The following is a 13,848-nucleotide window of genomic DNA, read 5'->3' on the forward strand; positions in this document are numbered from 1 at the left end:
ATTTGAAGATTTTTATCTTTTTACTAATGGGTTTTTAGTACATATCACGTATTACATTTCTATTTTGATTTCTTGCTTTATTTTTCTCCTCTTCTTCATTTTCTGCTTGTTTGCTATGTTCGGACATATCTCTAGTAGTTTTTTTCTCAGAATATATTCAGACATGGTGAATGCAATTAAATTTGTGTTAATTGGTAGAAATTTGAGTTCTATATTTTAAGCAGGGAATATGACTATATCAATAAAGAAGAATAATTTCATATTGGTTATTCAGTTTAATTGATTTTTGAATACTTACATATGTATTACGACTTTTAGATATTTGGTTGCAATTGAGACAAAGAAAATTCTTGAGATGGAATTGTTTTTCTTTTTCTGCCTTTTTCATCTTTTTTGAAAATTAGATTGAAAATCAAAATGATGTTGAAGGAAGCAACTGAATGGGTTTCTTCAACTGTACATGAGAGTTCTTGGCTTAGCTTTGTATTTAATGATATTTCAGTTGAAGTAAGAAGTTTTCTCTTGCTGCAACAAGTTATGGAAAATGTATTATTTTTCTGGTGCTTCCTTAAATGATGGTGTAAAGCAAAATATGTTTGCTACAAAACAAGAATGCTAACACATAGAAATAGATTTAAAATCAATAAGTTTTTATGTAAGAGGACTCAGATTTTGTTTTCTTAGTAAGCGACTTTCCTTCTCTGTTTCTCTTTCTCTTTCCAATGAATTACATAAACTTCTATTTATTTTTCTAGTATAATTGGATTTTATGGTGTGTGTACATATATGATTTCGACAAAAGATGATATTATCATCAATTTAGCATTAACTCAGCGTTCTCTCAAAACTTAACTTTATATGAAAGTCTTTTTCTTCTTATTGGTCGTACTTTCAAGGATATATATGTCTAGTGCTAAAATAATCACAATTTTAAATGTTTTGATTAAAGCTCTTTAATTTTGTGGGGAAATTACTTTTACAAATTCTAATTAATTAAACATGTTTTGAGTAGACAGTCTTTACTAGTTGGCGAGCAGTGTGAACATAGGCAAAATTGTGACAGATTTTACTAGAGCATTGATGATTGAGAAAACAAACAAGTATGCAACCACTTGTTTTCCTTACAGTTGTTATATAACATATGGTATGAATTACTTTTTGTTTGTGCACATGCTCCTTTTGATGGTTTATGTATTTGGCATAAGTAAAATAATAATAGTTAGTGGTAGTTTATTTTTGGAAATTGGTGAGAAGATGTGTTTATTAAAAAAAAATCTTGTATTTTCTTTGATTATATTGGGGTTTTATTTATTTATTTCTGGGCTTGGTCACCTCTATTTTTGTTTTTAAGTTCTTTATGTTGAATTTATTTACTATAATAATTTCTTTTTTGGTATAGGCTGCTTTTAGAATCTCAATCATGCAGATCACTACACCAAAAATCCCTTTTTGCAACACATAATGAGCGCCTAGAGACCTTGAAGGAAATGGTATGGAGCGCCTTTAATTTGTACAATATTACTATCTCATTTTTATTGTTAATATGTCCCATAAGCTAATCTCAATAATTTTATTACTGTTGTGGTTGGATTAGTATTGAAAGTAAATTTTGTTTAACTTCTCTATCCTTTCCCCCCTATTTCTCTCTCACACATATATACATGAACACATATTTCTTATTATTAATATTCTTAAAATAGTTGAGGGCTTTGTGGTAGTTTGAATTATCAAAACAAATTTTACTTATTTTCATAGAGTTTATATCTATACTAATTGTAATATGGAATTCTTGATATTTGAAAGAACATAAAATCATATACTTGGGTTTTGAAGGAATTGGAACCTAGAATGTTCTTTTTTATGAAAATGAACACTGCGTTCAAATAGTCATTGTAGCTGTTTGAAAAGTGCACTAATCTATCGAGTCCATGTCCCTAAGATGATGCCATTTGCAAGTTTCTTCTCTTTTTCCACTTGCTACCCCTGTTTTGCATTATGAGTGAAATCTGAAGAAAAAAAATAAAGGGGATTATTTAAGCAAAAGATGGTAGAGATATCTGAAGAAAAAAAAAAAAGAGGTTTTATTTAAGCAAAAGATGACAGAGCTATCCTTTTTAATTTATATATGTATATATATATTGTCTTTAGATCTTTGCCTTCTTGTTGAGTTATTGACTTGGCACAGCTAGTGTTTAAGTTTATAGCATCAATTAATTCATTAAAGTATACTCAAAGTTTTGTTGCATACCATCTGTTTGAGGAAAAGTCTGAGTTAAAATCAGTATTCTTTTGTTTTCATTCTTCATTCTTATTTGTAATTGTACAATTAGCCATTTTGGTATTGTAAAATTTCTGTTTTAGATGAATAAGCTGGTAGATTAAAAAGATGCTAAACCAATTTCAAATTTGTCAATGTCTTTGTCAGCAACTGCTTCTCATCTTGTAAGAGTGTAACTAAACTAATTATCATATGGTCAATTTATCTCCTGATAACAGGGAGTTTCAAGCCGTGTCAAAGAAGCAGGCATTGGATTTATGATGGCTCCAATATATCATCCAGCAATGAAGCTTGTCCGCTTAGTCAGAAAAAAATTGAAAGTAAAAACTATATTTAATATATTGGGCCCTATGTTAAACCCAGCAAGAGTACTGTATGCTGTTGTGGGTGTCTATGCAGAAGATTTGGTAAGTTTTTTGTCAGATTTTTATAATTTTAAATTTTACTTCTACATGTTTTGTTGAATTGTGGTCTACATATGATGTTCATGGTGACTAGCAAATATGACTAGCATATCTAAGGCTTTTACATAACTGATGATGGAACCGTTTGTAAAAAAAAAAGATAAAGTCCTCATAGGAACAAACAATAAAGATCTGAATGCCTTTTTCATTTGAGACTTGTGGTAGAACTGGAGAATTTTAGATTGTGACTTGTGATACTCTCTATCATCTAGCTCAGTCTTCTATAATTTTAGTGTAAATCGTAAGGACCCATCTAGCTGCATGGAACTAGTTTAACTAATGAAAACAAGGTGTTGAGGCATAGTATTATAAACAAAAGAGAGAAAACTTTCTTGTTATTCTTTCTATGAAAAATGTTTTGTACAAAGGTGAATAAATCTAGCTTATATTGCTGGTTAAATAACAACTCACTAAACATAAAATTTAACTAACATAGGTAACTAATTAATCACAGTGTTTAATACTCCCCTCAAGATGGAGTGTGCATATATATTTTTTACACCCATCTTGGAATGATCTCAAGTTTGAACTAACGCTGAGATCAGTATTTTAGATCTCAAAGCTTGAAATAAAAATAATAAGTGTTATAGGTTTCATCTAAATTATGGCTAAGACATCAATATAATATAACTAGTTGTTATATTGTAATTTTAATTGAGAGCATTTTTTTTAATACATACATGTTCTTTTATATTATAACATCCTTTAGTAGATTGATACTCATATGCAGATATGCTTTATGTATAGATTTTTCATAGGGGAATCCTCATTCAAGCCAATATATTTGATGTTCTTTGTATTTATATGTTACATTTGTAATGGTGTAATCCATGTAGTTGGAATAGAAGGGACTGCTTCTCCTGTAACTAGTTACTGCCAAAGAGCCTTGTCCAAATGGTCCTTTCGAATTTTCCTATAAGATGCTTTAATACCTTATTGGTTGCTTGGCAGACTCTGAGATTTAATTGTCCTATTTCTTGTACTTGATTTATTTCTCTGCTCTGTTTGCAGAGGCAAAATCTGGTCAAAGGGAATATGCAACTCTTTTTAGTGGAACAACAGAGAAGTCAAGGTCTAGAAGCTCATGCTGCTGCTTTTGCACAATTTAAAGTGCGTAAATTAACTTCTCCCTCTCTTTATCTCTCTTAATTCTCTTGTTTTTTATCGCACTTGGTATGCATATCATATATGCATATTTGTTGATTGATTGTCGATTTTATAAAGGTTCCAGGGAATGAGAATCCTTCTACTCTCATTTCCTTTGCAACAAAGACTTTTAATGCTGGCCAAATTACATCAAAGTTGCATGTTATAGAGCTTGGTGCCCAACCAGGTTAGCTTAGTATTATTTAATTCACCCCCTTTATTAAAAAAGATAAAATATGTTTGATAGGTCTAAATCTTAATCAGAAATTTATTCCTATCTTTTTGTCTTGATGAATAATTTTTCTCTATTTTACCGTTGCAAACTTATTAGCAGGAAAACCTTCTTTTACAAAGAAACAAGCAGATCTTTTCTTTCCTCCAGATTTTGTAGATGATTTCCCCGTTGCAATGCAGGTAGTGAGATTCTTATATTTATGGTCTGACCCAGTATTCAGCACCATGAATATTAATTGTTTTAATGCTCAATATTCCAGATATCACACAAGTAATCACCACAATTTAATAAGGTACCTGCTCAGTGCTACCACAATTTATTTAAGATTCAGTTAAATTATGTATCTGTGGCTGTACTTTTATCAATTATTTATGATTGTCCAAGCTTTTAATTTGGCTGATTTTCATTCCTATTAGGAGGATATCAAGGTTCCCAATGAAACAATTTTATCAAATCTGACTGAGAAAGTTCATTTTGTCAGCATATAAATAAACAAAACAGCTGAAATATTGTTTTTAAGTTGCTGAAATATTGTTTATTTTAGATTTTTAGTGGCTGAATTTAAGATAGAATGAGCGGAAATGATGATGATTTTTTTGGACATTTGAGTTGGAATGTGTTTCTTTATGTTAAGGTTGAACCATTAATGAATATAGTTTATGATTTTAAGACTCGTAACAAGTAATTTCATGAATTTTATGGTTTTATTGTATCATTTAATTGTAATTTTGTATTAATCTTTTAGGTATTGATTATATTCTTTAGGTTGTTGATCGAATTGGCGAGGAGCATTGCAAAGTTAATTAACTTAATTATTAATTGCAAGAGGTATGGAAGTTTGTTCTCTTAACTCTTTTATTAATATCATACAAATGTTAGATGAGTTTGAATATCTTAAATATTCATTCGTAGAGAAGTAGGTTCTGAGATTAAAGGATTCAAATAAAGGGTGTTTTGGACTTGAATCCAATGAAGAAAATTGAGTTTTCTGTTGTTTCTTATGTACTTTGAATGAAACAAATCTGCTTACACTTTTTGTTAATATCTGTAATAGCAAGATCTCCAAGTTAGAAGAAGAGCAACATAATATGATGCTCAAAATGACTGAAATGATGAATCTACTTAAAGAACACTTGGTGGTAATTCTATCTTGCACTTATAAACCTTAGTTTTCTTTTCTTCCAATGAAACTTATCTTGGTTTTATATTTAGGTTGGTGGTAAAGCGACACCAAGCGAAGGACAGTCTCGCAATGTACCCGAGTCAAACAATATTCATTCCCCTAAGGTAAATTATCAAAGTTGTTATTGTTTTAATGATTCATTTTAGAAGAACAAATACGAAAACAAATATATTTTCTTTAAAATCAATTTGGTAGAGTATTGCACTAGAAAAAAGACATAACTTTACAGAAGCAAAGAATGCTTGCTACTTGCTTGATAGGGCATATGTAATTGTTGCTGAAGGTCGTTGGGATTCTAGTGATCCAAAGTTAACTGTACATGTAAAGCCTCTTGGACCAGACTTTATGCGAGTATGGGTTGATGCTGATATTGTACCAGAATCTTACTTATTTAGTCCTAATAATGCGATGCTTACAATACAAGAAGCAGTTGGTTCCACAGTTGCATGGCCTTCTAAAAAGGTTATTCCAAGAGGTACATTTTCATACTAAAAAAAGAACCAATATCTTATAATTTAGTGTTTGGTTTCTTTGTTTGCTTTGGTGTAGTTGTGAATTCATTATTTTGTATGTGGTGTCCTCTCTTGGAAATAATTTCCATAGCATTTTTCTTGAAGTAATCTGTGATGCTAGATAATAACAATAAAATATTTCTTTGTTTATTTTGCAGATGTGACAAGCAAAATAGAAAAAGGATACTTAATTTTGAAGGCTTTGTGTTGGGCAGCTGTAGAATATTTTGTGCTGAAAGTAGTAACTTTTCAATTTGTTGAATATTTAAGACTACTTGAATACTTAAAGAACATTTTGTTGTTGATGACAGTGTTGAATTTTTTAAACTAATTTGTGGATTGTTAATACAATGTTGAATGTTTTTAGTTTTTTTTATTTGAAAATCAAGTTCATTTGATGATGCTAGTATATATTAGAAAGCTAATTTTAATTATATAAATAAAAATAAAAATATAATAGAATAAATTAGTGTTATATAAATGAATATATAATGAGAATTTAAACTTATCTAAATATTAAAATAATACGAAAAATGTGTTATAATATCTATTACAATAACACTTTTTATAAGTAAAGAATTTTTTTATGCAAACTTCATTATATAACATAAAAAATGTGTTATACTAAAGTGTAGTATAACACAAATTTATTAGTATTGAAATGTGTTATATAATCGACTATAAATAATATAATTAAACACTTATCTATTTATTAAAATAACAAAGAAAGTGTGTTATCGTTGACAGTATAATAACACATATGTATAATAATGATAAAGTGTTATGTAAAGTACCCTGACCTACGATAACATAGTTGGTCTTAACACGTCAAAAAGTGCTACGGTATGTTTTGATAACACATTTTTGGTCTTATTAAAAGCATTTTTTCTTGTAGTGCCAAGTTGTAAGATGGCCATTGTAGTAGTATATGACATATGTTTATGATATATTTATAGTATATGTTTATGATATAATTTTATGTATATGTTTTATGATGTTAGTAGATTTTCCTTGCTGGGCATTAGGCTCACTCCTTTATTTTTAGTTTGATGCAGGAAAATAGATACAAAGGCGGAAGGATTCTTGGAAGCTTGGTGTGTGTGTTGAGATGAATGGAGTGGATGGGTTGCGTGTCGATTCGAGGATGACGTTATTTTCTTTAGTCTTTTAAAATTATGTTTTATGTATTTCCGCATTTAGCTTTGTAAACAATTTCATTTAAAGTTATGTTTTATTTTAAAACAATGAGCTCATTTATGTATTACAAATATTATTATTAAAGTTTACAATAAAGTTATGAATTTTTCTCATGTATGTTCTCTTTAAAGTAGTAGTTATGTCTAGTAGGTTTAATGATCTAAGTCTTAGAATAGTTGGGTCATTACAAGATCGATGCATTTTTAGGTGCAAGCTCGATTACAAACTCGATTTCTCTGTCCGGGGGTAGTTCTGGTAATTCATCGGGAAACACCTCTGGGAACTCACAAATTTATATTTGGGATCCCATGCAAAAACTAAAATTTTTAATGGAAATGTTCATTCCTTTGACCAGAAGTTTTAATACTTGATCTATTATTTACTTAATCACAAGTTTTAGTCTAAATGACTAGTTTAGTGAGCCTAGCACTATTTTAAACACACGTCATAACGATCCTTGATTAGGAGGGCGTTACAACTTGGAATCAAAGCTTCCAAGGTTTAAGGGTTCCTGATGATGGACTTGGCATGTACACTCGCTGCTAAAGACAAACTCGACTCAGGGTTTGGTAACTAATAATGTCGTTTTGTGTGAAATTTCTTAAATGAAATATATTTCTTAATTGCCTATCTAATTAGGAAACATGAGTTATTCTGATAGGGCCTGGCCCTTGACTATTGTATGCATGTTAAAGATGTGCTTATTAGCAAAATTGTTGCTTGTAAATGCTACAGGGATGCTTATTAGCATCATTATTGCTCTTGAATGTTAGAAATGCTTAATAACATTATGTTATGGATATGAATGTATGGAACGTGCTTATTAGCATTGTTGATGCTTATGATTGTTAAGAATGTGCTTATTAGCAACCTGATTGAACTTGAATATGAATCACCATGCTTATTGGCATGATTTTATATGTATGAAGTTATTGGAATGCTTATTAGTATTGTTGATGCATGTGAATGGTTATTTGATCATTTTTGGACCGTGTGTTGGCATGAAATACTGTTACTATTGCTTGATGAGCGGAGTCATTGATTGCCAATAGAATTTGAAGTATGCTTCCAAGGCAATCAAATGAGCAAGCCAGCGTTGAAAATCAGGTCAGAACTAATTACCAGGGTCAGAACCCTCCGCCAGCCACTGAGAACTGGCAATAGATGCTTGCTAGTATGCAAGCTAGGTTGTAGAGGCAGGAAGAAGAAATTGGCCAGTTGAGATAGCAGCAAGTTCCAGTAGGGAACGCTACATCAGTAGCACCACCTACTTCCACCGTACTGGCAGTACAACAACAATCATAAATAGACAGCCCTTGGGAACTACTATATGAATGGTTAAGGAAACAACACCCTGTGACTTTTGAGGGTAGCATAGGTCCACTCAAGGCTGAGTAGTGGATGAGCATGATCACATCCATCCTATACTTTATGAGGGTGGTGGGCAATGAGAGGGTGGCTTGTGCCATGTACATGCTTTGGGAGGATGCCATAATCTGGTGGGAGGTGGCACCCCAGATTAAGGATGTAACTAATATGAATTGGGAAGAGTTCAGAGATGTGTTTAATGAAAAGTATCATGACAATATAGTTAGAGCTGCGAAGGCAGATGAATTCAATAGTCTTGTTCAATGAAATATGTCAGTAATAGAATATGCCTCGTAGTTTGATAGACTAGCCAAGTTTGCTCTGGACTTGGTTCCTAATGATGTGACTTGGAAAGAGAGATTTTTTAGGGGGCTGAATTCTATGATAGCCCGAAATGTAAGAATTACTATAGTGCCTAGAGTGACGACATATGTTGAGGTAGTAGAGAGAGCCCTTACTGCAAAGGGCACGGAAAACAAGATCTAGCGCGAGAATGGGACCATAAGGGATACCAGAAAGATGGACCTCCCTTTACAAGATCTAGTAGGGGCAGAGGCCCTAGTGACCAAAAAAGGAAGGCCCCGGATACTGTTTTAACTTCTAGCCACGATAGGAGGCCACGGGGTAGATAGATGGGTCGCCAGGGCAGCAATGTGGTCTGGAGGACGTATCGAGAGTACACTAGATGTAGAAGACGTGACCTAGGAGAGTGTCGGGTGAAGGCCTGCCTTTTATGTGGAATAGTGGGGCATCTCAAGAAAGACTGCCCAAGGATGAAGAAAGAGGAGTCGAAAAAGGCAGAGAGCTTTACTCCAGCTCGAGTGTTTGCATTGTCGTAGACAGAGGCTGAGGCTAGTCCCTCGGTAGTGATAGGTCAGCTTTCTAGTGTTGGCAATTCTTATACTGTACTGATTGATTCCGGTGCTATACATTCCTTTGTTTCTAATAGGCTAATTAATCGACTGTGTAGGCCATGTGAATAATATATTGTTGGGTTTGGAACCTTATTGCCTACGGGAGAGTTGGTGGTCTCTACGAGATGGGTAAGATCATTACTAGTGACAGTGGATGCCAGAGAGTTGTCAATGGATTTGAATGAGCTAACCATGAACGACTTTGAGATGATTCTGGATATGGGCTGGTTAGCTAGATATGGGGCAACCGTTAATTGTAAAAAGAAAATTGTAACCCTTGAGCCTGAGGGTAAGGATCCCTTTGTATGTATTGCTACTATGCATGGACCCCGTGTACCTATAATTTTGGCATTGAGGGCTAGAAACCTACTACGAGGGGGCTGCATAGGATTCCTAGCCAGTGTGGTGGATACCACTTATGTCATGCCAGTGGGACCAGAAGAGACTAGATTATTCTGTGAATTCCTAGATTTGTTTCTAGAGGAGTTTCCAAGGATCCGCCACATAGAGGGATAGAATTTTTTATTGAGTTGACACCAGAGACAGAGCCACTGTATAGGGCACCATACAGAATGACCCCATCAGAGTTGAAGGAGTTAAAGGTACAGTTGTAGGAGTTGTTAGACCTGGGTTTTATTAGACCCAGTTTCTCGTCGTGAAGAAGAATGATGGTTCTCTGAGGATGTGCATTGACTATAGGGAACTGAATAACTTAACCATTAAGAACAGGTATCCTCTGCCAAGGATAGATGACCTCTTTGATCAGTTGCAGGGTAAAATGGTATTTTCAAAGATAGATCTTTGATCTGGTTATCACTAGTTGAGAATCAAGGAGGAAGGCATACCAAATACAACTTTTTGACTAGATATGGGCATTATGAGTTTCTCGTCATGTCATTTGGTTTGACTAATCCCCCAGTAGCTTTTATGAATCTGATGAATAGAGTGATGAAGGATTATCTGGATCGGTTTGTGATCGTCTTTATCGTTGATATCCTAATTTATTCACAATCAGAGGAAGAGCACGAGCTGATTGGTCTTATAGAGGCTGAGAGAGCATAAACTATTTGCGAAGTTCAAGAAGTGTGAGTTCTGGTTACCTCAAGTGACTTTCTTGGGTCACATTATTAGCAGAGATGCAATCAAGGTGGACCTAGCTAAGATTGAGGCAGTCAGAGATTGGCCAAGGCCGAGGAATGCCTTAGAGATCAAAAGCTTCCTTGGGTTGGTGGGTTATTACAGGCGATTTGTGGAAGGGTTCTTAGGGATAGCTACTCCATTGGTAGAGTTGACTTGCAAGAGCAAGAAGTTTTCATGGTCAAATAGATGTGAGAATAACTTCGAAGAGTTGAAGTAGCATTTGATTATCGCTCCAATCTTGAGTCTTTTGATAGATCAGAAGAAGTCAGTGGTTTATTGCGATTCCTCAAGACAAAGGTTAGGTTGTGTCTTTATGCAGGCAGGGGAGGTGATTACTTATGCATCACTTCAGTTGAAGGAATATGAGCAGAGGTATCCTACTCGTGATCTGGAGTTAGCAGAAGTGGTATTTGCATTAAAGGTATGGAGGCATTACCTTTATAGAGAGAAGTGTGAGATGTACACTGACCACAAGAGTCTGAAGTACTTCTTTACACAGAATGATTTGAATATGAGGTAGATGCATTGGTTAGAACTGGTGAAGGATTATGACTGTGAAATCCTTTATCATCTTGGGAAAGCCAACGTTGTGGCAGATGCCTTAAGACAGAAAGGTCTGGGACAATTGTATAGTTCGAGACAGATATCCAAGGAATTGGCAGAGGATATGACTAGAGCAGGGATAAAGTTAGTGGTGGGCCAGTTAATCAACATTACCCCGCAGTCCACTCTTCTAGAAAGGATAAGGGAGAGTCAGTTGAAAAAGTTGTAGCTGGTGAATATTAGAGGAGATGTCCTAGGTGGAGTAGCTAGGGACTATACAATATCATATATGGGTTTACTGAGATACAAGGATCAGATCTGTGTTATGATGGATACTGCATCAAACGTGAGATTCTGGATGAAACTCACACTACCACGTACTCTTTGCATCCAGGCACCATGAAGATGTATCAGGATCTAAAGACTTTATATTGGTGGCCTAGGATGAAGAGGGATGTAACGAGTATGTGGCTAAGTGTCTGACGTGTCAGTAGGTCAAGCCTGAATATCAAAGAGCAGCGAGCCTATTAAAGCCCTTGGATATCCCAGAGTAGAAGTGGGAGGAAATCACAATGGATTTTGTGGTTGCGTTGCCCAGGATGGTGGGTCAACATTATTTGATGTGTGTTATTGTAGACCGATACACAAAATTTGCTCACTTTCAACCAGTGAGAATGACTTATATAGTTGACCAGTGTGCAGACCTCTATGTGAGAAATATATTGCATATTCATGGGGCTTCGAAGTCGATTGTGTCAGATCAGGACCCCACATTTACTTCCATGTTATGGGGAAGTCTGCAGAAAGCTGTGGGTACACAGTTGAAATTCAATACAGCTTATCATCCACAGACAAATGGTCAGTCTGAGAGGAAGATTTGGATATTGTAAGATATGCTTCAGGCACATGTCTTGGACTTTGAAGGGTCCTAAAGTAAGTAATTACCTCTGATAGAGTTTTCCTACAACAACAACTATCAGGCGACCATTGCAGTGGCTCCTTATGAGAAGTTATAAGGTAGGAAGTGTAGATCGCCCGTTCACTGGGATGAAATGGGTGAACAAAAATACTTAGGTCCTGAAGCGGTTTAGAGGACCAATGAGGCCAATGAAAAGATTAGAGCATGGATGCTCGCATAACATAGTAGATAGGGCAACTATTCAGATCCGAAGTGCATGAATGTGGAGTTCCATGTGGGAGACTGTCTCCTTAGATTTCACCACTGAAAGGGGTGAAAAGATTTGGGAAGAAGGGAAAGTTGAGCCCTATATTTGTAGGACCTTCCGAGATCCTAGAGAAGATTGGTAAGGTGGCCTATAGGTTGGCCTTACCTCCAGAATTTTTGGGCATGCACAATGTATTTCATATTTCAATGTTGCAAAAGTATATGTCTGATGAGGCTCGTGTACTGAGTTATGAAGATCTAGATCTACAGACAGGCTTATCCTATGAAGAGCAGCCAATCTAGATATTAGATAGGAAGGAAAATGTCTTGAGAAATAAAACCATACCTTTGGTTAAGGTATTATGGAAGAAGAACAACGTCGAGGAGGCGACCTGAGAATTGTAGTCAAATATGCGGGATCAGTATCCCGAGCTATTCAGGTAAAATTTCTAGGACGAAACTTCTGTAAGGAGGGGATAATTGTAACACTCCAACCTCCCTAATATGGCTTAGTGCCTTTATTATAGGGGTAGAGAGGCAATAATTGAGTTAATTATGTGTTTATGCGTTATGAGCATATTATTATGTGAATTGTGTGAATTGTATGATAATATGATTATGCTTGCAAGCTTAAGTGTAGTAAATATGCATGTGGGCCCGTTTTTTATGAGAAGGGCATTTTTGTAATTTTGACTCACTAAGGTTATAATTGTAAATATGTGTGATTTATAATTGTGACTACATTATTATGTGGATATATTTGAGTTACCCGGAACGAGGTGATCCTAGTGGGGTGTATTAGGGGTGAGATGAGAGTTGGGTTTGGTATAGCTGAGCTTTGTGGGGTGTTTTGTGGAGGGAATCCTTCTGGAAACACTTGTGTTGGTCGAATTCGGAGTCTTATTTTGTAGGAAATTGCAGTGTTTGGAAATTGTGGAAGAACACCTATGTTCTGGGCTCAATTTCCGTTTCTGGTGACCTAGCACGACCGTGCTAGTGTCTCAGAAGAGGGGAAATTGAACTTTGATTTGGGGGCTCGAGTTGAGGGGTGTGACTATGCCAGGGGTTGGCACGACCCCGCCAAAGCCATGGAAACCCTAAATTTTTTGTGGGCGTGACTGCGCCAGATGCCCTGACCATCTGATTTGCTGAATTTTAAGAATAATGTCTGGGGGGCTCGGGAATCCAGTTGGGGGCTCAGGGGACTTTTTTAGAGCCCTGTTAGCTGGGAACAATAGTTTTAAGAGTTGGGAGATGTTTAAGGACACTCGAATGCCTTGGAATTATTTATATGATGAATATGTTATATGTGTGATTTTAGTTGATTGGATAACTCGGCTTATGCGTGCAGAACGTATGCCGTTATGGCTAGGCTACCTTGGAAGTGTATTATGCACTTGTCTGGCTCGAATGCCAGTTGAATAAATAGATGTGTGAACACACTTGTGTCACTCTGTGGTCGCATACTTGTACAATGTCTCTGCCATGTTATAGTTATTACTTTTAAGCATGTTGTTTATATTCTACTGATTATGTGAATCTGTTTAAATATTTTTTTTTTTTAGCCTTGGCTCACAGGTGTTAAGTGGTGCAGGTAAGGATAAGGAGAAGCTTTTCCAGCCATGTGTTGGAGAGCGTTAGAGGCAGTGTGTACATATGCAGTCTGCTTGACAGCCACGATCGAGATATCCCAGAGGAACTAG

General features: G+C 35.2%; 1 long non-coding RNA gene across 1 annotated transcript; it reads left to right on the plus strand.

The window, feature by feature from the left end:
• Positions 1–3,772: 3,772 nt before the first annotated feature.
• LOC133821317 (uncharacterized) lies at positions 3,773–4,296 on the plus strand. Its single transcript, XR_009887471.1, has 3 exons — positions 3,773–3,852; positions 3,967–4,075; positions 4,223–4,296. It is a non-coding gene; the product is annotated as an uncharacterized LOC133821317 (long non-coding RNA).
• Positions 4,297–13,848: the final 9,552 nt, after the last annotated feature.

The sequence above is a fragment of the Humulus lupulus genome, chromosome 3 (assembly GCF_963169125.1).
Source record: "Humulus lupulus chromosome 3, drHumLupu1.1, whole genome shotgun sequence".
Classification (NCBI taxonomy): Eukaryota; Viridiplantae; Streptophyta; class Magnoliopsida; order Rosales; family Cannabaceae; genus Humulus; species Humulus lupulus.